The sequence below is a fragment of the Vombatus ursinus genome, unplaced genomic scaffold (assembly GCF_900497805.2).
Source record: "Vombatus ursinus unplaced genomic scaffold, bare-nosed wombat genome assembly UNPS02000580.1, whole genome shotgun sequence".
NCBI lineage: Eukaryota > Metazoa > Chordata > Mammalia > Diprotodontia > Vombatidae > Vombatus > Vombatus ursinus.
The window spans coordinates 18,223,772-18,249,850 of NW_020940358.1; positions in this window are offsets into that span (position 1 = coordinate 18,223,772).

A 26,079-nucleotide genomic window follows, 5' to 3' on the forward strand; every position below is an offset into this window, starting at 1 on the left:
TTACCCTGTCCATTCTCAAGTGTTTTGCTTCTGACTTTTACTGCCCCAAACCACACTCCCTTCTATCAGTTTTCCCCCTTTCTCTGATCCCGTCCTTCCTACTTCCCTGTACATTAAGATAGATTTCTACATCCAACTGAGTATGTAAATTATTATTTCTTTGAGCCAATTCTGATGATTATAAGGTTCATGTGCTCCCCTCCCCACTTCTCCCAACTTACCTTCCACTGTAAAATCTCTTTTTAGGTCTCTTTTATAACAAATAATTTACCTCATTCTACCTCTTCATTTCCCTTTCTCTCAGTGCATTATTCTTTCTCATTTGTTAATTTTGTTGTTTTTAGATAATCATATCATCTCATTCAACTCACACTTATGTTTTCTGTCTTTGTATACTTCTTCTAAGTGTCCTACTAATGAGAAAGTTTTTTTTTAGTGGGTTACATATATCATCTCCCCATGTAGGAATGTAAACAGTTTAAACTTATTCAGACCCTTATGATTTCCCTTTCCTGTTTGCCTTTTTATGCTTCTCGAGTCTTGTATTTGAAAGTCAAATTTTCTATTCAGTTCTGGTCTTTTCCTCAGGAATACTTGAAAATCCTTTACCTCATTGAATGTTAATTTTTCCCCCGAATGATTATACTCAGTTTTGCTGGGTGGGAGATTCTTGGTTGTAATCCTAGCTCCTTTGCCCTCCAGAATATCATATTCAAAGCCCTCTGATGCTTTAATGTAGAAGCTACTAAATCTTGTATTATCCTGGCTGTGGCTCCTTGATATTTGAATCATTTCTTTTTTGACTGCTTGCAATATTTTTTCCTTGTTCTGGGAGGTCTGGAATTTGGCTCTAATATTCCTGGGATTTTTCATTTGGGGATCTCTTTTAGGAGGTGATTGGTGGATTCTTTCAATTTCTATTTTACCCTTGGGTTCCAGAATATCAGGGCAGTTCTCCTTGATAATTTCTTGAAAGATGATATCTAGGTATTTTTTTTTATCATGACTTTCAGGTAGTCCAATAATTCTTAAATTATCTCCTCTGGATATATTTTCCAGGTCAGTTGTTTTTTGAATGAGATATTTTATATTGTCTTCTATGTTTTTTTTCATTTTTTTGATTTTGTTTAATTGTTTCTTGTTGTCTCATAAAGTCATTAGCTTCCACTTGCCCTATTCTAATTTTTAATGAATTGTTTTCTTCAGTTAATTTTTATACCTCCTTTTCCATTTCGCCAATTCTACTTTTTAAAGAATTCTCTTCAGTAAACTTTGTATAGCTTTTTCCATTTGACCAATTCTGCTTTTCAAGGCATTCTTTTCTTCATTGGATTTTTGTGTCTCTTTTACCATTTGACCTCTTCTGTTTTTTAAGGTTTTCATCAGTATTGTTTTTTGTGCCTCCTTTACCAAGCTGTTGAGTTTTTCATAATTTTCTTACATCATTCTCATTTCTCTTCTCAATTTTCCCTCTACCTCTTTTACTTGGTTTTAAAAATCCTATTTCTGTGCTCTTCCATGAGCTGAGACCATTCATATTTTTCTTTGAGGCTTTGTATGCAGGAATTTTGACTTTGTTATCTTCATCTGAGTGTGTGTTTAGATCTTCCTTATCACTATAGTAACTTTCTATGGTCAGAATCTCTTTTTTTCTGTTGTTTGCTCATTTTCCCAATTATTTCTTGACTTTTAACTTTATGCTAAAGTGGAGTTCTTCTTCTCAAGTGGAGGGGGAGCTGTGCAAAGCTTCAGGTTTTTTGTGCAGCTGTTTTCATAGGTATTCTGGGGATGTCAAAGGTTTTGGCTATTTTAAGGTGGTATGATCTACCTGTACTGTGCGCTGGTTTGTGAGCAACCATAAGAAATCTTTTCAACCCTGGAACTGCAACCAGAGTCCCAGATCCTCTGTGGCCACAAGCTCTGCTGTGCTAATGCTTCTCCTTTCACTGGGACTAAGACCCAGGCCTGTGACCTAGATCCAAGTATGGGCAATGCAACAGAGTCCTGTCCCTGCTGACAGCAAAGAAATCCCTGTAACTCTTCTTCTGACCTGTTGTCTGATCTCGTTACCATCTGTGTGTTGAGAAGTCTGAAAATCATCACTGTTATCACAGATTTAGTCACCCTGAGGCCTGCTCCTGGTTTGTTTGACCTTGGTTTGCACTAGTGCAGCCTGCCCTGGACTGAGTTCCTGGTACAACAGACCTTTTCTGCCTACCTTTTAAGTTGCCTTGGGCTGGAAAAGTATTTCATTCTGTCTTTAGGGGGGTTCTGCCACTCTGGAATTTGTTTAGAATCATCTGTTAAAGATATTTGGAAGGGGTAGGGAGAGAGAACAGATGAGTCCCTGCCTTTATTTTGCCATCTTGGCTCTGTTTCATTTTTTACTTTTGCTTTCAGGTAAATCAGCTGTTGAGCTGATTTTCCAATACATTCCTGGTCTTCACTGAGCTACTTATTACTTCGCATAGGTAACTTCACCTACAAAGGAAGAAGATGAAGATCATGATTCATACTTATCTATAAAACATCAGATTTTAGTAAAAATTATAGAGCTTTTCATAAACTTTCCTCAGATTACTAGCACTACTAACAAAACACAACTGTTATTAATAGTATGTTGTTTGTTGTTATAACTTAATTGTCAATACAATAATATAGGATGGGAGACCCAAAAGAAAGGGAACCTGTCGACTTGGGGGGCAGAGCCAAGATGGCGGAGTAAAAGCAGTGACTTGCTTGAGCTCTCCCACAAACCTCTCCAAATACCTATAAAAATGATTCTAAACAAACTCTAACGCAGCAGAACCCACAAAAAGACAGAGTGAAACAAATTTGCAGCCCAAGATAACCTGAATGGTTGCTTGGAAAGGTATATCATGCCAGGCTGGGAGAGGAGCTCAGTTAGGCATGGGCATGCAGGCCACAGCAAACCTGAAGCAGACCTCAGAGGACTGAATCACAGGCAGCTGTGGCAATTTCCAGACTTCTCAACCCATGAACGCCAAAGACAACTTAGAAGGTCAGTGGGAAAAGTCTGTTTCTATGGTGAGAGAGAGAAGCTAGGTCCTAGCCCCAATTCCCAAGGGCATCCTGGGGCAGTGGCTGCTTCCTCAGCTTCTTGCCCACTGACTGAGGGGGAATCGAGTGACTGAAGAGAGGAATTGGAGGGATCTCTTTGCTGGTGCAAGATTCTCTTGCTTTGCCCATGCTTGGATCTGGGTCACAGTTCCGACTGGCGGTCCTGGGGTGAGGAGGAGCGCTGGCATAGTGGAGCTTGTAGTGACTGTGGAGAGGAAATCCTCCTCACAGTTCCAAGACAGAAAAGAGTGCTTGTGGTCACTCATAGACCAGAGCACAGGCCAGGAAAGGAGTAAACACCTCACCCTTGATCTTAGCACCTTGGAAGATCTGAAAATTTACAGGTACCTAGAAGTATCTCTGAAAACAGCTGCACAAAACCCCCGAAGCTTGGGACAGTATATTCTGACACTGGAAACAGACCCTACCTTAACAAAGAGTTTATAACTCAAGTAATTGGCTAGGATCATGAGCAAGCAGCACAAAAAGAATCAGACTATATTATCTTACTTTGGTGACAAAGAAGATCAAAACGCACAACCAGAAGAAGACAATGAAGCCAAAGCTCCTAGATCCAAAGCCTCCAAGAAAAATATGAATTGGTCCCAGGCCATGGAAGAGCTCAAAAATGATTTTGAGAATCAAGTAAGAGAAGTAGAGGAAAAACTGAGAGGGATGCTAAAGGAGACCCAAAAACATACTGAAGAAAATAACACCTTAAAAAATAGCATAACCCAAATGGCAAAAGAGGTCCAAAAAGCCAAGGAGGAGAAGAATGCCCTAAAAAGCAAAATTGACCAAATGGAAAAGGAAGTCCAAAAGCTTACTGAAGAAGATATTTCCTTAAAAATTAGAATGGAGCAATTGGAAGCTAGTGACAATTTGAGAAATCAAGGCACTGTAAAACTAATCCAAAAGAATGAAAAAATAGAAGAGAATGTGAAATATCTCATTGGAAAAACAACTTATCTGAAAAATAGATTCAGGAGAGAGAACTTAAAAATTACTGGCATATCTGAAAGCCATGATCAAAAAAAGAGCCTAGACATCATCTTTTAAGAAATTATCAAAGAAAACTGCCCTGATATTTTAGAACCAGAGGGCAAAATAGAAATTGAAAGAATCCACCAATCACCTCCTAAAAGAGATCCCCAAAGGAAAACTCCTAAGAATATTATAGCCAAATTCCAGAATTCCTAGGTTAAGGAGAAAATATTGCAGGTACCCAGAAAGAAACAATTCAAGTATTGTGGTAACACAATTAGGATAACACAAGATTTAGCACCTTCTACATTAAGGGTCTGGAGGTCATGGAGTATGATATTCTGGAGGGCAAAGGAGATAGGACTACAACCTAGAATCACCTACCTAGCAAAACTGAATATAATCCTTCAGGGTAAAAAATGGTCATTCAATGAAAAGGGGACTTTCAAGCATTCCTGAGGAAAAGACCAGAGCTGAATAGAAAATTTTACTTTCAAATACAAGACTCAAGTGAAACACGGAAGAGGTAAACAGGAAGGAAAAATCATAAAAGACTTATTAAAGTTGAACTGTTTACATTCCTGCAGGGAAAGATGATACTTGTAACTCATGAGTCCTTTGTCATTATTAGGGTAGTGGGAGGGAAAAAATTATATGTATGTATCTATAGATAGGTAGATAGATAGATAGATAGATAGATAGATAGATAGATAGATAGATAGATAGATAGATAGAAGGCACAGAGTGAGTTGAAGATGAAGGGATGATATCTGGAAAATAAAATTAAGGGGTGAGAGAGGATTATACTGGGAGAAGGAGAAAGGGAGAAGTAGAATGGGATAAATTATCTCACATGAAACAGACAAGAAAAGGCTTTTACAATGGAAGGGAAATGGGGGAAGGTGAGAGGGAATGAGTGAATCTTATTCTCATAGGATTTGGCTTAAGGAGGGGATAACATACACAATGGGGTACAGAAATCTATCTTACCCTACAGGAAAATAAGGGGGGAAGGAGGCAAGAGAGCAGGGGGTTGATAGAGGGGAGAGCAGATTGGGGGAGGGATAATTAGAAGCAAACATTTCTGAGGAGGGACAGGGTTGAAAGAGAGAATAGAATAAACAGGGGGTAGGATAGGATGAAGGGAAATATACTTAGTTTTTCACAACACGACTACTATGGAAGTGTTTTGCATGACTACACATCTATAACCTGTATTGAGATGCTTGCCTTTTTAATGAGGGTGGTTGGGGAGGGAGGAAGGGAGAAAATTTGTAACCCAAAGTTTTAAAAACATATTAAAAAGAAAAAAAAGAAAAATTTTAAAAAAGAAAATAACAAAAAAAGTTCCTCAAAAAAAAAAAAGAAAGAAAGGGAACCTGTCATCCATACCTAGTATATTGAAATCTGCTTTCAGTCATTATTTTAATCCACAATACCCAGAGTTACTTTTTCTAAGTCTCTACACCAGTGTTTTCCAAAATGGTGTCTGTAAATCCTAAGAACAAAAGAATAACTCCAGAGAGGCATAGATGTCTATGATTAACCAATAGAAAGGTAAAGAAATGGGTCACAATCTGATTGTGAGCTTCTCTCAAAGGCAACTACATCATCCCTTTAAATACTCCCCCTTTTCACTTCCTTCCACAGACCTCTGCACAAGAAATTAATTCAAAAAATAAATACATTACAACCTACTTTTAATACACTAAAGGAATTTGTATTTGGCATAACTTCCTGCAGTCCTACAACCCCCTAGGTTTGGCCCATACCTGCATTATTTGCCAAATGAATGCATGTGCGTGGATATCACTAAAGTTAAGAATTACTTGTGGTTAGCATTCCCCTCCTTTCAGTATTATGTCCCTCTTCTTCTTTCCCTCATCTTCTTTCTCTGTCTTTCTTTGTATCTGTCTCTTTGACTGTCTGAAAGTCTATCTGTCTTACTCCTCTTCAATCTTCCACTATCCTTATTACTTTGGGAATTTGACCTATATTATAAAAGCATAAGGCTACCTCCTTCCTGGCCAGGAAGTAGCTGATTCACATTAATTTGATTTTACTCTAAAACATTCAAATTTAACTCAGACAGATCATTTATTGGTCAGTTTTCCCTTTCAAAATCTAATACGTAAATTTGATTTTACTTAATGATCCTGTAGTACCGTTGTATCATAAGAATTCTCACACACATATTAAATGTAATATTTGCAAAAACTCTAAAAAAAATCTTCAGAAGGCAGAATGGATTAACATCACAAGATAAAATAAACAGACCTCTTACTCCTTATCAAAATATATTTGTGCTGGCCATTTTAAAATCAGACTTTTGCACTAAAATCTGTACAATAGGAATAATGAACCTCCGATACTCATTTCAATACATTGATGGTTCCATGATCTTATTGGTATGGAAACTCCCTTCAAGTGTATAGCTTTCAAGCCCTCAAACTTTCTCATCTTGAAAGGTTCTTGTCCATGCCTTTTCATAAATCTACCTAAAAGGATTCTCAGAAGACTCTGGAGGCATCCTGTGCTTACTTATTATAAAAAAAATATGTTAAAGGAATAGTTATTCTTATCATTCTTCAGCACCATAAATAACTTGGTGAACTATAGGGTTAAAATCAGTGAATAATATTAGATCTGGAGTCAGGAAATTGTCGCTCAGTAGTTTCAATCATGTCTAACTCTTTGTGACCCCATTTAGGGTTTTCTTGGCATTTTCTTCTTCAGTTCATGAGATAATGTTTATAAAGTCCTTTGCAAATCTTAAAGCACTATGTAAATGTCAGTTATTATTATTAAAAGTAATAACTATATCATTTAAATGGGGCAAAGAGAAATACAAGTGTTTCTTGTCAAAGAAGACTTTCTCTTTATCTCTCAGTCATTGTGGGTTTTGCTGTAGGAAGGAGATAAATGTTTTGAATTCTGTGTTGGGTATTCAGAAGTTTAACAAATGCAATGATAACACATAATAATAGCATTTATATAGTGCTTGAATATTTGCAAAGTGTTTTGCAGGTGTTATCACATTTGATCCTCACAAAATAGATGCCATTATTACCCCTATTTTATTGATGAGGTAATTGACACTGAAAGAAGTTGAGTGACTTACTCGGGGTCACATAGCTACTAAATAGCTGAAAGAAGGTTGTAATTCAGGACTTCTAAACTCTAAGTTAAGTATTTTATCCAAAATACTGTCTTTCTGTCTATCTGCCAGCCTCCCTCTGTCTCTTATTGTCTTTCACTCTCTCTGTCTCTGAGTCTGTGTGTCTCTGTGTCTCTCTTTCTTCTATATTTCTGTCTGTTTCTCTCATCATCTCATTGCACACCCAGGTCACACTTTAACTGCAATCACTGACACTTATTTCATTCTGCTACATCTACAAGTATAAGACTACTCTCCCAAACTATTGTGACATACAATTGGTTGGTATGTGAAATGATCACAATTGATTGGTAATTTGAAGATTCTTTGACACTGACTTTCTTCAGGAATCTGACAAAAACTGATCTTCTCCAATCCAGTGGCAAAGAAATAGAAGAAAAGAATAGAGCAGGAAAGACAAGAGATCTCTTCAGGAAAATTAGACATAATAAAGGAACATTTCATGAAACATGGGCATGATAAAAGACAAAAATACCAGGGACTTCACAGAAATAGAAGAGGTTAATGTGGCAAGAATATACAGAAGAGCTATATGAGAAAGATCTTAACATTATCAAATGCCATGATGGTGTGGTTACCGATCTACAAACAGACATTCTGGAGAGTGAAGTCAAGTCAGCTTTAAGAAGCATTGTTAACAATAAGGTGATAGAATTCCAACTGAGCTATTTAAAATCCTAAAAGATTTTTTTAAGACTTCCAGGAGCCAAGATGGTGGAGTAAGCAGTAAATAACTGTCACTCTTCCATATTGACCTCTGAACAACCAATAAAATGGCATGCCAGAAAAAATCCTGGAACATCAAAGCCAATGGAAAGATGGGGTGGAGCAGTCTTTTAGCCCGAAAAACTTGGAGGATCAGCAAGGAAGGTCCATCTCACTCAGGTAAAGGGGAACACATTGCAGGACAGGAAGCATCCCAGTGAGGCAGCAGCAAGCCCCATCTCAGCAAACCAGTGAGAGATTTTGAAACCTAGTGCGGTGGAGCAGGCAAACATGAACACTGGGACCCCCCAGGTGCCTTAGCATAGCCAGGGGATTGGCAGACTCTAGCTCAGAGAACCACCACCTGCTTCATTGCAGTACCAGGTGTGCAGGTGTCCTCCAGTAGTCAGACCTCTACATGCTTCAGTGCAGCCTAAGGTAGATGTACATCCTTTGGCTGCCAGACCTCCCCATGCTTTGGTGCAACCCCAGGTAGGCAGGCTTCCTTCTGTGGCCAGATCTCCTTGTGCTTTAGCACAGCTCTGGGGAAATGCAGAAAAACCCCACCTGGTCTAAGCACACACCAAACACCACCACTAAGACCCTAGCTCAACACTAAGTAAACTATCAGACTCTTACAGCCTCCATCTGCCCACACCTGAGGCCCCATCACACAAAGCCGGCAATCAGGGCCCTAGCCCCCAGCACAAGAAGCTAGGGACAGTGCCCTCTGTGCTCCAGCAGGGGAGCTCAACTTTAAAAGCCAGGAAATAGGCAAACAAGATGAGCAAGAAGTAAAAGTGAATATTGACCATAAAAAATTATTGTGGGTGACAGGGAAGATCAAAATACAAATTCAGAAGATGACAACATTGTCAATATACCTACATCCAAACCCTCAAAGAGAAATATGAATTGGTCTCAAGCCCAAAAAGTCTTTCTGGAGAAGCTCAATAAGGATTTTAAAAGTGAAATAAGAAAGGGAGAACAAAAATTGGGAAAAGAAATGAAAGGTATGCAAGAGAGAGTCAACAGCTTGGAAAAGGAAGGACAAAAATTGACTGTAAAAAACAATTCCTTAAAAAATACAATTGGCCAAATGACAAAAAAAATCCACTGAAGAAAACAACTCCTTAAAAAGTAGAATTGACCAAATGGAAAAGGAGGTACAAAAATTCACTGAAGAGAACTCCTTAAAAATTAGAATTGGGCAAGTGGAAGCTAATGACTCTATTAGACATCAAGAATTAGTCAAACAAAATTGAAAGAATGAAAAAATAGAAGAAAATGTAAGATACCTCACTGGAAAAAATAACTGACTTGAAAAATAGATCCAGGAGAGATAATTTAAGAATTACTGGTCTACCTGAAAGCCATGATCAAAAAAAGAGCCTGGACAGCATGTTTCAAGAAACTGTCAAGGAAAACTGTCCTGATATCATAGAACCAGAGGGTAAAATAGTCATTGAAAGAATTCACCAATCATCTCCTAAAAGAGATCCCCAAATGAAAACTTCAAGGAACATTGTAACCAAATTCCAGAATTGTCAGATCAAGGATAAAATACTGCAAGCTGAACAAAAGAAACAATATCATGGAACCACAGTCAGAATTATGCAGCCCTTGGCACCTTCTACATTAAAGGATCAGAGGGCTTGCAATATGACATTCTGGGAGGCAAAGCAGCTTGGATTACAACCAAGAATCAGACATCTAGGAAAACTAAGCATAATCCTTCCAGGGAAAAGATGACCATTCAAAGAAATAGGGGATTTTCAATCATTCCCAATGGGAAAAAAAGTGAAGCTTAACAGAAAATTTGATCTTCAAATACAAGACTTAAGAGAAGAATAAAAAAGGCGAACAGGAAAGAAAAAAAAAATAAACATATTATTAAATAAGGTTAAACTGTTTACATCCCTACATGGAAAGATGATACTTGTAACTATTGAGAACTGTATCTTTATTATGGGATTTAGAAGAAGTATAAATAGACAGAGGGTGTGGGAATAAATTGACTTTGATGTGATGATAAAAAAATTAATTAAGGGGTGAAAAAAAAGAATTGTACTGGGAGAACAGGAAAGGAGGAGTCAGAAAAGGGTAAATTACATTACAGGAAGAGGCACAAAGACCTCTTACAGTATAGGAAAAGAAGAGAGGGAGGCAAGCATTATTTAAAACTTACTCTCATTGGATTTGACTCAAAGAGGGAATAACATACACAAACAGTTGGGTATAGAAATCTATCTTACCTATAGGAAGTAGGAGGGGAAAGGATAAGAAAATGGATGGGGGCTAATAGTAGGGAGGGCAGATTGAGGAAGACAATAGTGAGAATCAAAACACTAGTGATTAGGGAAAGGAAGAAAGGAGAGAGAAAAAGCATGAATGAATAGGATGGAGAGAAAGATATAGTTAGTAATAATAACTGTGAATGTGAATGGGATGAACTCTCCCATAAAATGGAAACAAATAGCAAAGTGGATTAAAAACTCCAATCCTACAATATGTTGTTTACAAGAAACACATTTGATGCAGAGAGATACACATAGAGTAAAGATAAAAGGATGTACCAAAATATATTATGCTTCAGGTGAAATTTAAAAACAAAAAAAGCAAAGGCAGTAATCTTGTTCTCAAAGTAAAATAAAATATAGGTCTAATTAAAAGAGATAAGGAAGGAAACTACATCCTGCTAAAAGGTACCATAGACAATGAAGTAATATCAATACTAAACATATTTGCACCAAGTGGTATAGCATTCAAATTCTTAAAGGAGAAGTTAAGTGAGTTACATGAAGAAATAGACAGCAAATCTATACTAGTGGGGGGATCTCTCCCTCCCCTTCTCAGAACTAGATAAATCTAACCAAAAAATAAACAAGAAAGAATTTAAGGAGGTGAATGGAGTTTTAGAAAAAAAAATTAGATATGGTAGACCTCTGGAAAAATTAATGGGGAGAGAAAGGAATGTACTTTTTTCTTAGTGGTACATGTCACCTACACAAAAATTGACCATATACCAGGACAGGTGTGAGGAACCCAAAGCTTTGAGGCCACATGTGGCCCTCTAAGTCCTTGGGTACAGCCTTTTGACTGAGTCTAAGTTTTACAGAACAAATCTTTTTATTAAGGGGATGTGTTCTGTGAAGTTTGGATTCAGTCAAAGGGCCACACTTTAGGACCTAAAGGGCCACATGTGGACTCAAGGCCACAGGTTCCCCACCCCAGTCTATGGCATCAAAACTTCACAATCCAATGCAGAAAGGCAGAAATATTAAATGCATCCTTTTCAGATTATGATGCAATAAAAATTACATGTAATAAAGGGCCATGGAAAAATAGACTAAAAATTAATTGGAAATTAAGTAATCTATTCCTAAAGAATGAGTAGATCAAACAATAAATCGGAGAAACAATCAATAACTTCATCCAAGAGAATGACAATAATGAGACAATATACTATAAGTTATGGGATGCAGTGAAAGCAGTTCTTGGGGAGTATCTTATATCTATAAATGCTTACATGCATAAAATAAAGAAAGAAGAGATCAATAAATTGAGCATGCAATTAAAAATTTAGAAATGAAATAAATTAAAAATCCCCAATTAAATACCAAATTAGTAATTCTGAAAATCAAAGAAGAGATTAATAAAACCAAAATTAAGAAAACTATTGAAGTAATAAATAAAATTAAGAGCTGATTTTATGAAAAAATAATAAAATAGATAAACTTTTGATTGATTTGATTAAAAAAAAGGAAAAAAAAAGAAAATCAAATTACCAGTATCAAAAATGAAAAGGGTGAATTCACCACCAATGAAGAAGAAATTAAACAATAATTAGGAGCTATTTTGCCCAAACATTTGCCAATAAATCTGACAATTTAAGTGAAATGGATGAATGTTCACAAAAATATAAATTTTCCAGATTAATAGAAGAGGAAATAAAATAGTTGAATAACCCCATTTCAGGAAAAGAAATTGAAGAAGCCATTAATGAACCCTCTAAGAAAAAAATCTCCAGAGTCAAATGGATTTGCAAGTGCATTCTACCAAACACTTAAAGAACAATTATTTACAATACTATATAAACTATTTGGAAAAATAGGCAAAGAAGGAGTCCTACCAAATTCTTTTTTATGATAGAAATATGGTGCTGATACCTAAATCAGGAAGAGCCAAAAGAGAGAAAGAAGATTATAGACCAATTTTGTAAATAAATATTGATGCAAAAATTTTAAATAAAATATTAGCAAAGAGATTACAGCAACTTATCACAGAGACAATACACTATAACAGGATGCGGAGCTTGTTCAATATTAGGAAAACTATCAGCATAATTGACCAGATCATTAACAAAGTTAACAGAAATCATGTGATTATCTCAATAAGTGCAGAAAAAGCCTTTGGTAAAATAAAACACCCATTCCTATTATAACACTAGAGAGCATAGGAATCAATGGAATTTTCCTTAAAATGATGTCGCACCTATCTAAAACCATTAGAAAGCATTATTTCTAATAGTGATAAGCTAGAAGCATGTCATATAAGGTCAGGGGTGAAACAAGGATGTACATTAATACAACTTTTGTTCAATATTGTACTAGAAATGTTAGCTTTAGCAATAAGAGAAAAAAAAGAAATTGAAGGAATTAGAATAGGCAATGAAGAAACAAAGCTACCACTCTTCGCAGATGATTTGATAGATACTTAGAGAATTCTAGAGAACCAAGCAAAGAACTACTTGAAATAATGAACAATTTCAGCACAGTTGTAGGATATTAAAAAACCCACATAAATCTTCAGCATTTCTATATATTGCTAACAAAGAACAGTAGCAAGAGATAGAAAGAAAAATTCCATTTAAAGTTTGTGTAGACATTATAAAATATTTGGGAGTCTACCTGCCAAGATAAACCCAGGAACTATATGAACACAATTACAAAACACTTTTCACAAAAATAAAATCAGATCCAAATAATTGGAAAAATATCAGTTGCTCATGGGTAGGGCGAGATAATATAATAAAAATGACAATTCTGTATAAATTCATTTACTTATTCAGTGCCACACAAATCAAATTAGTTATTTATAGAGTTATAAACAGCTATTTATAGAACTAGAAAAAATAATAATAAAATTCATCTGGAAGAACAACAAGTCCAGAATGTCAAGGGAATTAATGAAAAGAAGTCTCAGAGAAGGTGGCCTAGCCATACCAGATCTAAAACTAGATTATAAGGCAGCAATCACTGCTGTATTGGTACTGGCTACAAAATAGAGTGGTGGATCAATGGAATAGGTTAGATATGCACACACAGTAGTCAATGACTATAGTAATATACTATTTGATAAACCCAAAGATTCCAGCTTCTGGGATTAGAATTCACTCTTTGATAAAAACTGCTGGGAAAATTAGAAGATAGTATGGCAGAAACTAGGCATAGACCAAAATCTTATACCGTATACCACAATAAGGTCAAAGTAGGTACATGATTTAGACATAAAGGATGAATCTATATAAGCAAATTAGGAGAGCAAAGAATAGTTTGCCTATCAAATCTATGAATCTATGACCCAACAGGAGATATAGAACATTATGAAATGTAAAATGAATGATTTAGATTACATTAAATTAGAAAGTCTTTGTACAAACAAAGCCAAAGCATCTAAGATTAGAAGGGAAACAGAAAGCTAGGAAACAATGCTTACAGCCACTGTCTCTGATAAAGGCCTCTTCTCTAACATATATAAAGAACTGAGTCAAATATTTAAGAATACAAGTCATTCCCCAATTGGTAAATGGTCAAAGGGTATAAACAGGCAGTTTTCAGATGAAGAAATTAAAGCTATCTATATTCATATAAAATGCTCTAAATTACTATTGAATAAAAGTTGAATTAGTGGAGTTGGTCCTGTTTGTGGATCAAGAAACAAGAGTTAGAACTGGGCATGGAAGAACTGGTTGGTTTAAATTTGGAAAAAAATAGGACAAGGTTGTATATTCTAAGCTTATTTATTTAACTTGTATGCAGAGTACATGTTGCAAAATACCAGGCTGGATGAATCAAAAGCTGAAATTAAAGTTGCTGGGAGAAATATCAACAACCTCAGAAACATAGACAATATTTGTCTGATGGCAGAAAGTGAAGAAGAATTAAGAAGCCTCTTTATGAGGGTGAAATAGAAGAGTGTTAAAGCTGGCCTGAAGATATGTATATATACACACACATATACACACATACATACACATACATATATACATATATAATATGTCTATATATGTGTGTGTCTATATATATTATGTGTCTATGTATATGTATAAGTATATATGTATATGTATGTATGTGTGGGTATATATATATGATCTTGGCAACTTGTTCCCTCAATTCCTGGCAAATAGAGAGAGAAGAAATGGAAGCACTCTCAGATTTTATATTCTTAGCCTCAAAGATCACTGTAGATGGAGACTACAACCATGAAATCGAATGACATTTGTTCCTTGGATGGAAAGTTATGGCAAATCTGGACAACATACTAAAAAATCAGAGCTATCACCTTGGCAACAAAGGTCCATATACTCTAAGTTATGGTTTTTCCAATAGCAATTGTGAAACTTGTGACCACAAGGAAAGCTCAGTGCCACAGAATATACACTCAAACTGTGATGCTAGAAAAAGACTTTTGAGAGTCTCCTGGACAGCAAAGGAGATCAAACCCATCAATACTTAAAAAAAATAATTCAGACTATTCACTAGAAGGTCAAATATTGAAGCTGAAGCTTAAATACTTTGGCCATATAATGAGAAGACAAAACTCATTGGAAAAGACCCTGGTGTTGTAAAATATTAAAGACAAAAGGAAAATAGATGACAGAGGATGAAATGAATAGATAATGTCATCGAAGCAACAAACATGAAATTGGTTAAACTTCAGGAAATAGTGGAAGGTAGAAAGGCCTGGAATGCTATAGTCCATGGGATCATGAAGAGTCTGACATGATTGAACAATTGAACAAAAAAAGACCTTAAATCTTCTTATCTTCCAAAATCATAGACCCTACATTTATCAGATTCATTGGTTATTTAGACATTTTTCTCACTGGCAAAAGATTCTTGGTGACAGTAGTTTTATGGTAAGTTAACAGTGGTTCTCATTTTATAAACTCACCAAAGTGTAGCTCTGTCTTGGGCACACCACTTCCAGGGGTTGCTAAGGCTACTAGGACTACATATTCCTCATATTCTAATGTGCTCTTTCTTAAGCTGTTGAGACCTTGGGACTCATGAAAGGCCTGCCTTTCATTAATAGGTTTTCCCCCTTAACCGACTGGATTTGTAGAAGGAGAGAGACCCAGAAGACACAAGAGTCACTTAGAAATGCCTGGAGGCAACAGTGGAGATGTAGCTATTATTGAAGTGAAAGAAGCACGATAGTCATAAGATTGTCATTGCCAGACTCCCAGGTCCAAGACAAAGTGAATCCTTCCTGGCCTGTATTGGGACACATGCTGTATCACTGATACTCCTGGAAACCAGGATTGGAAGCAATCATTTTCCTTCAACTTTTTCTTTCTTTTCATCATTCTTTCTTCTGAGAATGTATGAACCTGATATCCTTTTCCTGTCTCCAAGAAGGCTTTTCTTTTTTTTCCTAAAAATTCTTTTACTATTTTGTGTTTAAATGCTTACTTTATCTTTTAACTTGGCAATTGTGATGAAGCCTATCATCCCCATTGCTAAATTGTGTGTAGGAATGGATTACTGAGAGGGGTAATAGCAGTACCTAGGTAGAGAGAGAGATAAAATTAAAATAGCGGTAATTTTCCAAAAGCTGATCTTTGGCTGAGGAGCTGGGAGCTATGGTAGAGAGTTATTGTTTCATTTATACAACTTCTCAGGGCTGTGAGAATAGTTTTATGGGGGATTCTCTATGTAAATGAGGCAGTAACAGTGGACGGAGCAGCAACACTCTGGGTTGGCATTGAAGTGTGAATCTGCCTTTTTCTTTCAAGGCCTGGTTTGAAAAGAAAGTCACTTATCTGAGAGGAAAGACCCAAGGAATAGTCAAATATAAAGTCATAGCCAAGTGGAAGAATATCTAGCCCCTATAGGAGGCAAGGAAGAATAAGTGCAACTGATACCTGTCTGGATAAGATATCATGTCTTAAAGGACTCAACCCTTTTTTTGCACTGACTCCCCTGAGTTCCTAATAAGTGAACGCCTAATAATTGACCAACTTCTACTGATGTTTCACTCTGCTTTGATGTCATATAATTGAAAAGAACCTTGCCACTTGAACCAGAAACTGTGCCTGTGCCCATGTTCCCTCCCTACTCCTCTCTAATTTCCATTCCTAAAACCATAATCCAATCACTACTGGCAATGTTATTTTGAAGGTATGTCAACTGTTCAGACAATTCTGGTAAAATTCAAAGATAAAATATTTCTTTCTTCGATGTATTATTTCCCCCTTGTTCAATCACTTAGTTGTGTTTGACTCTGTGACCCAGTATGAGATTTTCTTGGCAAGATACTGGAGTGGTTTGCCATTTACTTCTCCAGTGGATTAAGGTAAACAAAAATTAAGTGACTTGCCCAGCCACACAGCTAGTGAGTGCCTGAGGCCAGATTTGATTTCAGGTCTTACTGCCTCAGGGTCTGAGTGCTCTGTCCAGGGAACCTTCTAGCTTCTGCCTGACTCCATGAGAGGCAAAGAACCATATTTTCTTTTGTCTTTGCTTTTGCAAGTCTTAGCATTGTGTTTGGGCTCTTAAAGAAGCTAAGATGTGGTGGTATGTAGTAAGTACGTAGTAAGACTTGGAGTCAGGAGTGGGATGACCCTGGGCTGGTAATTTAACCTCTTTTGGTCTCAGTTTTGTCTTTTGTAGAATGGAATTCATAATAATACTGATCTCACAGTTTTATTGTGAACATGGACTGATATAACATAGGTAAAATACTTTGCAAACCTTAAAGTACTATATAAATCCTATCTATTATTATTCTTAAATGCTTTTTCCTTAATTTGCTCATCTGTTAGGCTTAAAGCACCATTCCTTTTATAAATTTAATTCAGTTTTCATTTACTTGCTCATCTGTAAAGTAGAAAATGAAGTAAACCTTTCTTTTTCTTTTTTTAAAAAATAATCTTTTTAATGTCTTAAAAAAACAAAAAAAAAAACCAGTGATTTCTGTTTATCTGTGACCACACACACACACACACACACACACACACACACACACTCACACAGTCTTGTAACAAAGAAAAAAAACAATTAAAATATATGAGCCATATAATCTACCAATGCCCACACTGTACTTTCTTGATGCCCAAAGAGTTAGTCAGTGACATAGCTTCTTAACTTCTGCTAAGATTGGGCTCCTCCCATCAGATCTTTTGGAGGAGGGATAATGTATCTAGCCAAATGCCTGCAAAGTGAAATTGGCAATTTAGGTGTGACTTCTCCTGCTCCATTAGATCATCTGTCTGCTCAATCACTACTCATGCAGGTTAAATAACAGACCCAGTGAAACTCTCTGAAATCCTTGTCTAGTAAAATATAACTTACACAACCCTCTTCTTAGCCTCTGACAAGAAAAATACAGACTCATTTGAGTATCATAATTATATTAGCAATATACAGTTCAATTCATCAATTCTCATTCTTGGGCCTTAGCTACTGAATGAAATAAAAGATAGGGGGATAGAAAAACAGGAAGCTACTTTTGTATGAAGTACTAGGATTTTTTTTCCCTTCTTTTTCTTACATACATTCCTCCCCTTCTTTTTTCTTTAACAAGGTGCCTTACCGAATTAAAGTTTATCTGAAAATAGATACCATGTCATTTTTCAAAATTATAAAAAAACCCATTTTCATTTACTCATGAGGTATTCACAGGACCCTGACAAACCCACTCTGGATGACTCTAAATGGGAAAAGTTCTCTCAAACCATTGCATTTTTTGGCAAAAACTGTTGTTACCCTATCCCCATTTTCCAGACCTAAAATTTGAACCACATTAAAGTCTCAAGATCCCAGGTTGTTATTATTAAAAAAGTTCTCACAGTCCTTTAAATCCAATTCCTTTTTATTCTAGATGAGGGAAGTGAAGCCCAGGGAAATAAAATGATTTGTCCAAGGTCGCACAGGTTGTACCAAAAGTGGGCTTTGAATACAAATCTTTTACTCCAAAGTTAGTAGTTTTTAAACTCTACCACACTGAACAACAGTTTTTTTATCTACTATTGTCTCTATGCAGATAACCATTAAATCTACATATCCAATTCTAGTCTCTCTTCTCAGTTTTAGTTCCATATCTCCTCTTACTTGCTAGCAATCTGTGCTTGGATGTCCCATAGCACTTAACACTCAACATATCCAAAACACAATTTATTCTCTTTCTTCCTAATCTCACTTCTAATTTCCTATTTCTTTCAGAAAATTATTTTTTGTCATCCAGGTTTGCAACCTCAGAGCCATCTTCTCTCTCATTATCCATGGAAAATCAGTTGCCAGGTTTTGTTGATTCTATTTCCACAGCATGTTGGAAACCCAAACCCCTGTCTCCACTCACACAACAACTATTTTAACTCCCTTCAACCCATATCAACCCATTTGTGCCTGTGTACTTTGTGAGAATCCTCATTCACATTCTCCCATATGTTAACCACAAGAGGTCCATCAAACAGGCTGGGGACCTTCCACAATTTCTTTTGAGAGTGTCATTGCTTATAATGTTACTTTGGCTCCTTCACAGATGACTCTTGATTGATTGATATACTGAGAATTTCAATGTATTTTGTGGTTTCTTCATTAGAATCCTTTATTTTGTCCAATTCACTCTTCTTCTTCTTTTTTTTGCTCATATATTTATTGGATGCCATCCTTTTTGCCATTTCTCCCATGTAATTCTTTGTGTTTCAGCCTACTCAGGCTGATCATGGTCTTCTCAATGTCCCTAAGGTGATACATATTTCAATTCTTTGGAGACTATGATATTCCATTATTTCATGCAAATATACAACAATGCTGGAAGAATGTGGGTCCTAAACTGATGGATATTTCTTTCAAGAAGCTTGGGGTCATTTAAAAGTGCTCTGTGGGTGGAAATGCAACCTGATTTTCCCTCTTATTAGGCCCACTCATCCATTTGCATTCACTGCTTAAGATAAATACATTGATAGATGAACTCCATAGGTTGGGCATCCAATAGCACACTGGCTGGCCCAAATGAACCACATCTTTAGGTAATGAAAAAACTAAAGGATGTGATTTTAGAGGCACTCTAAATAATGTTTGAACTATCATGGAGAACAGGAGAGACATGGCAAGACTAGAGGAAGACAAATGTCCCAATTTAAATAAAAAACAAAAAAAAGTAGAGATAAGATTCTGCAAGCTATAGGATACTGAACTTGTCTTTGATTTCTGGGGAAAAAATCAAGAATTGATTATTAAAGAGTTGCTTAGTGAGTATCTTTAAAAAGCAAGAATAACAAAGAGTTAAAATGGCTCCAACAAGAATCAAGTCATTTCAGACTAAATTTATTTCATTTTTTTGTAAACATGGTTATTAAACTTGTACATAAGGGAGGTTTTGTGGATATAGTTTATCTGGATTTTAGCAAAATGTATCATACTATTCTTGTGGAAAAGAGAGAAATAAGGGCTAGATTATAATACAATTAGAACATATTCTGAACTGGTTGAATGGCAAGACCCTAAGAGTAGTTATAAACTGTACAATGTTGACATGACATGATGTCTTGCTTTGAGTATCCCAGGGATCTGTGCTTGGTGTTCAGCTGCTTAACTATTCTATTAAATGATTTAAAGGTATAAATAGCATAGCTAGCAAATGTGTAGATGAAACAAAGCTAGGAAGAATAATTAACATGGAGAATTATCATTCTTTAGCAGTTAGGATCCAAACCATTTCTGAGAGGCTAGAGCATTGTACTGAATATAAGATGAAAATAAACGTAAAGTCCTAAATGTGGGTTCATAAAATTGATTTCTTAAGTGCAAGATAAGGGAGGTCACTTATTTTAAAAAATGGGAATATTAATGGACTTCAACTTCAATATGAATTAATGGTGTGTTTTGCCACCAAAAAAAATCTAATGTGATGTTAAAGTGCATTAATAAAACATATAACTTCCAGGAACAAACTGGTTCTCACATAGACTATAAAACTCCTCATTGTCCTATACCTAGATGATAGACATGATTGAGTCTTGGGACATTAGTATTCCATGACTCATAGCCAAACCATAACAAATGAAAGATAGTATTTAATTTTTTTTTAAATTTAAGGGAGAAGCTTGGCATCATTTGAAGAGCTTATAGTATGTTAGGAGTATATGTCAGCATTGTTCAACCTGTTCAATCAGGATTTCATTTTCTAGGATGCTGTTGCCTAGGGTGCTGAGTTTCTACAATACGAGCAGAAACTAGGGTATATGGCAAGAAGAAAAGACTGAAGAGTCAGAGATTACTAGGAAGGAGAAACATTCAAGACAGCATCTGGGGTAGACTATGCTGGCTGCCAGGAATAAGCTGAGGGAACTGGGAAGAAGAAATGATCTCCTGCTATGATTAAGGCCATAGTTTGCCAACTGCCATGAACAAACTGAAAAGAGCTGCAACATGGCCAAATCTTCTCCTCCACTCCATGTTTCAGGAATGAAAGTTTCTTTGCTCTTATATATGAGTTTCTCTTAGAATTATGTCCCTAGGTTTACCCAGTGTTGGTTCAGAGATAAAACCCTAATCTTCTGTGTAGTATGAGAGATTATTTTCCTGTTTATTTACTAATTATTTTTAAATAATAATTAAATGCTTTACTTAAAAAATGTCTAATTTTTATCATATTCTACCAAAGGTTATTGTGCCTGAGTTTCTATTTTAGAAGTAACTATCTTGGAGGTTACCATCAAATTTAGTATGGGAGTTCAAGCTGTTTCAGGTACATCAAATTATGCCTTCATTTAACACAGTACTCTATCAGAAGTCCAGATTGCATGGAGAATAGTTTAGACATGCAATATAAAGTTGTGAACCTGGGTAAAGAACCACCCATCACTGATGCCTTACTTGATTAAGTCACATGACAGCTGTCTTATAGAAAAATTAGGAGGCCCCCAAAATGAATTTTCCCAATTAGCCTACTGAGAAATCATGCTGGTTTTGTTAATTATATGTAGCAGCAGTAGTCAAATATCTTCTTTCTGGAAAAAGAAAAAAAGATATAAAAAATGTGTTGCCTCTGGAGTCACCAGAGTAAGACTTTTCAGCAATATATAGCATTATTAGGAAGGGCAGAAAGTATGTGAATTGGCTCAATGAATGACATATGAGCAATGTAAAATGTTTCAGTCAGGATTGAGTTTGGTGTTGATAAAGAGCTGTTAAAAAGAGAAGGTACAAAATGTTGGGTTCATGTGATGAACAAGATGGAGAATTATACATTTTTTCTGATCCTTACAATCTCTCAACCTTCTGTAACACAGAAATTATACACCAAAAATAAAACAAATTCACTCTCTCCATGGTCTAGGATACCAAAAATCTAAAAGAAGGTTAAAAACTCCATAAGTTTACACCTAACACATTTATTCAGTACTCCTTCCCTACTATCCACCATAATCCTGGCAACAAGGCTGTACTGACCAATCCAATCCACTGGTGTGCAACAAAACACTACCTCATCTGATCACCCCTCCTTTTTCTGATGCCATAGAGATTCGAGCTCTGAACTGCAGAAATTTGCCAAAGCTTTGATAGCCAGCACCATTGCAGCATTTTATACCAAAAAAAAGCTCTATAGGAGAACAAAGGAATAGAAATAATAGGGCAAATTATGTATCTAAGATTATGATAGAGGTCAACTTTGTATCCCAAGCCCCTCTCATCTCCCAGAATGTCAGAGATCCAACCTCCAAATGACAGAAGTCTTTCCACATAGTCACAGCACCAGGGGAGCAACTCTCTGAACTCCTTGGGCAGAGAAATTAGAAACAGTGGGAATGGGACTGTATACTATGTGGGTGTAGGGGGAGGGACTGTGTGGTATTCCACTAAATCTGAGAGTTCATCATCCAGCAGGAGACAATTCTCCTCCCCCAAATGTCACTTGTGGCAGAGATCTAGGATGTTAAATTGTGAATGACCAAGAGTGAAAAGAGACTGAGATTAAAGCAAGTCAGAGAATGAACAATAGGGTAAAATGAATCTCAATAACCCCGTGTTTGATAAAGTGGAAAATATAAATGACCTAGGGAAACCTTCCTTATTTGATAAAAAAAAAAATTCTGGGAAAACTGGAACACAGTCTGGCAGAAATTAGGGTTAGATTGATACCTTATACCATATTCCAAAATATATTCTAAATAGATACATGACCTTAATATTAAAGATCATATTATAAAAAGAACATTAGAAGAGAAGCAGATAGTATACCTCTCTCAGCAATGGGTGGAAGATGTATCCTTAGTAAAATAAGGGCTAGAAGCAATTAAAAAAGATAAAATAAACAAGTTTAAGTAGTTAAATCTGAAAAATTTCTAAACAGAAAAAAATGTACCTTGTATAGAAAAGGAAGAGGTCAAGTGGGGAAAAATTATTTCAAATATCTATAAGGGTTTGAAACCTAAGATATATTAACAATAAACACATATGAGACTAATAGCCATTCTTCAATACATAAGTAATCAAAGGATCTGAACAAATAATTCTCAAAAGAATAATTACATACTATTCAAAGGTATATGAAAGAATGCTCTAAATCACTAATAAGAAGAGAAATATTTGTACATCAAAATGACTCTCAGCTTTCACCCCACACACTACAAATTGGCAAAAATTACAAAAGTCAATTTTGAAGGTGTTTTAGAATGATAGGCATTATTGGTGGATCTGTGAAATGAAAACCATTTTGGAAAGTAATTTGAAATTATGCAAATATAGACACTAAAATGTCGATGTCATTTGGACCAGAGACTCCTTTACTTAGCTTGCACCCCAAGGAAGTCATTGATAAGAAGAATTTCCTCATATATACCAAGATACTTATAGAAGCACCTTTTGTGATAACAGATAATTAGAAACAAAGTAGATACCCATTGATTGGGGGAAACACTAAATAAATTGTGGTACATAAATGTAATTGAATATTAATGTGGTATGAGAAATAATCAATCAGTTAATTAATAAACATAAAGTGCTTCCCCTGGGCCAAGCATTGTGATAAGCACTTAGGATGAAAAAAGAGGCAAAAGATAGACTCTGCCCACAAGGAGCTTAAAATTTAATGGGGGAGACAGCATACAATAAAATATATACAATGTGAGCTATATGTAGGATAAGTAGGAAATGATTAAAAGAGGGAAGACCCTGGAATTAAATGAGGTTAGGAAAGGCTTCCTATAGAAGGTGGAATTTTAGTTGAGACTTAAAGGAAGACAAGGAGGACAATATCCAGAGTAGAGGAGTCAGAGAACTCCAAGAGTGGGGAATAGCCAGAGAAAATGACTGGAACCAAGAAATATAGTGTCTAGTTCCTGGACAAGGAAATAGATCACTGGATCAAAGATTACGTGTTTGAGAGATATAAGAAGACTGGAAAGTAAGAGGGGTTAGGTTATGAAAGACTTTGAAAGTTAAACAAAGCATTTTGTATTTGCTCCTGAAGGCAATAGAAAGTCACTGGAGTTTATTGAATAGGGCAGTGACATGACTGGACTTATACTTCAGGAAAACCACTTTAGTGGGTGAATGGAGGATGGATTGGGGAGGCTATTAGAAGAGACCCATCAGTAGGCTATTACAATAATCAAGGTGTGAGGTGATGATGGCCTGCACTAAATTAGTGGTGATGTCAGAAATAAAAAGGTGATATATTCAAGAGATATTAGAAAGGTGAAATCAGTAGGCTTTGGCAATAACTTGGGGTGAGAGATAGTGAGGAATCTGAGATGACCCCCCAAGTTATGATTCGGGAATACCAGGAAGATGGTGATGCCTTCTATGGTAGTAAGGAAGGTAGGACAGAGGGAGAATTTAAAGGGGGAAAATAATGATTTCTGTTTTAGAATATGGAGTTTAAGATTTCTATTAGACATAATAGATATCTGAAAGGCAGTTAGAAATGTGAAATTGGAGGTCAGCAGAGATATTGGAGTGGGGAAAATAGTTTGAGAATAACCACCATAAATATGGTAATTAAATCCGTAGGCATTGAGATTATGAAGTGAAGTAGTATAAGGGGAGAAGAGGGTACAGGACAGGACCCAGGGGTAAATATATGGTTAGAGTGTATGATCTGTAAGAGGACTTAGCAATGGAGACAATGAAGGAGTGTTCAAATAGGCAGGAGGAAAATCAGGATAGATTAGTGTGTTGAAGACCTAAAGAGAAGAGAATATCAAGTAAGAGAGAGTGGTGAATAGTGTCAAAGTCTTTGACAAAATACAATACCAATTTTTATTAAAAACACTAGAAAACATAGGAATAGGAATCAACTAAGAAAGACTTAGTTATTCTGAACAAGGCAATGATTTAAGATAATTTCTAAGGATCCATGATGAAAAGTACTATCCACCTCCATAGAGAATCAATATCAAATTGTGTGCCTTCTCAGGGAGGGGGTTGGGGTTGTAGAGAGAAAGAGAGAATATAGAACTCATTAAAAAAAAGTCTCAATTTGTATGTAATTGGGAAATATTTAATGAAATAAAATATATATTTTTATAAAAAAGAAAATAAATGAAAAAGTGAGGATGACAAAAGGTACAGTATGTTGGAGGAGATGGGACAGAATGGGAATCACTTGAACAAATAGAGAGGTTAACCTTCATAAGAAGTAAAGTTACCTTATCGTTTGAGACAGAGGTGAAGGAAAAGAAGATGACCTAAGGTACCTGAGTGATAGGATTGTTGTTGTTTTTTGTCCTTCATGCTCAAAGAGGACCAAAATGACATCATGATGTTGGGGTCAATGTACAGTGTGTCTGACTGTGGCTGATCACATCAATATGAGCTCAGAAGGTTCTACCACAGGTCAGGTGCAAATAGTTCACATGACTACTTGGGAGGGAGATATCTAAATTTGATCATCTCATGTTTCTTCTGAGCTATTGCAATACTCCTTTGCTCACAGAATATAGTGCCTTCTTTGATTTGGGCACACCATGCTGGATGATCCTATGCAGTATCTCCATTGCCTCACAATCAATGACTCACAATAACTTGAAAATGTCCTTGTATCACTTTTTCTGACCACCATGTGACCCCCTTCCTTGTGTGAGTTTTATGTAAAATAGTCTTTTATGGAATTGTACATTTAGCATTTGAACGACATGGCCAACTCATCAGAGTTTCACTCTCTACAGTAGAGTTTGAATACTTGGCAGTCCAGCTCAAGAAAGAACTTCAATGTCTAGTACTTTATCTTGCCAGGTAATTTTTAGAACCTTCCTAAGACAATTCAAACGGAAGCAGTTCAATTTTCTGGTGGATTGTCCAGGTTTCACAGGCACACAACAATGAGGTCAGCACAACAGCTCTGTAGACCTTCAGTTTGGTATGTATAAACTAAAAGCAATTTCCTATCCAAGCCTCTAGACAGTCTCCCCCATTCCCATAACTTTCCCCAGTAGGATGCCACAAGTTAAATTTGGAACCAGCTGTCTACTCCCTAAGTGATCACTAATGTGATTTTGGGCTTCAATAACAAAGGCATAGCTTCTGAAAATGAGGACCTAAGAGTGACCCTTTATCCAATCCCTGTCTTACCATATTTCAAATATTATGTTCAGTTCAGGGTGCCACATTTTAATAAGGCCATTTTTAAGCTGTAGAATGTACATGTGATATTGACTAAGATAGTGTAGAATCCTAAATTAATTTTATATGAGAATCATTTGAGTTATGTGTGCATGTTTAGCCTGGAAAAGAGATGACAGAGTGGAGAGGGGCATGCCAAGTACTGAAAAATATTTGAAGCTACCTTGATGAGGGAATCAACTTACATTGTTTGGTACCAGCAGGCAGAACTAGGAGTAATGGATTTAAATGGCAAAGGGAAAAATATAGGCTTGACACAAGGAAATTTTTTTTAAC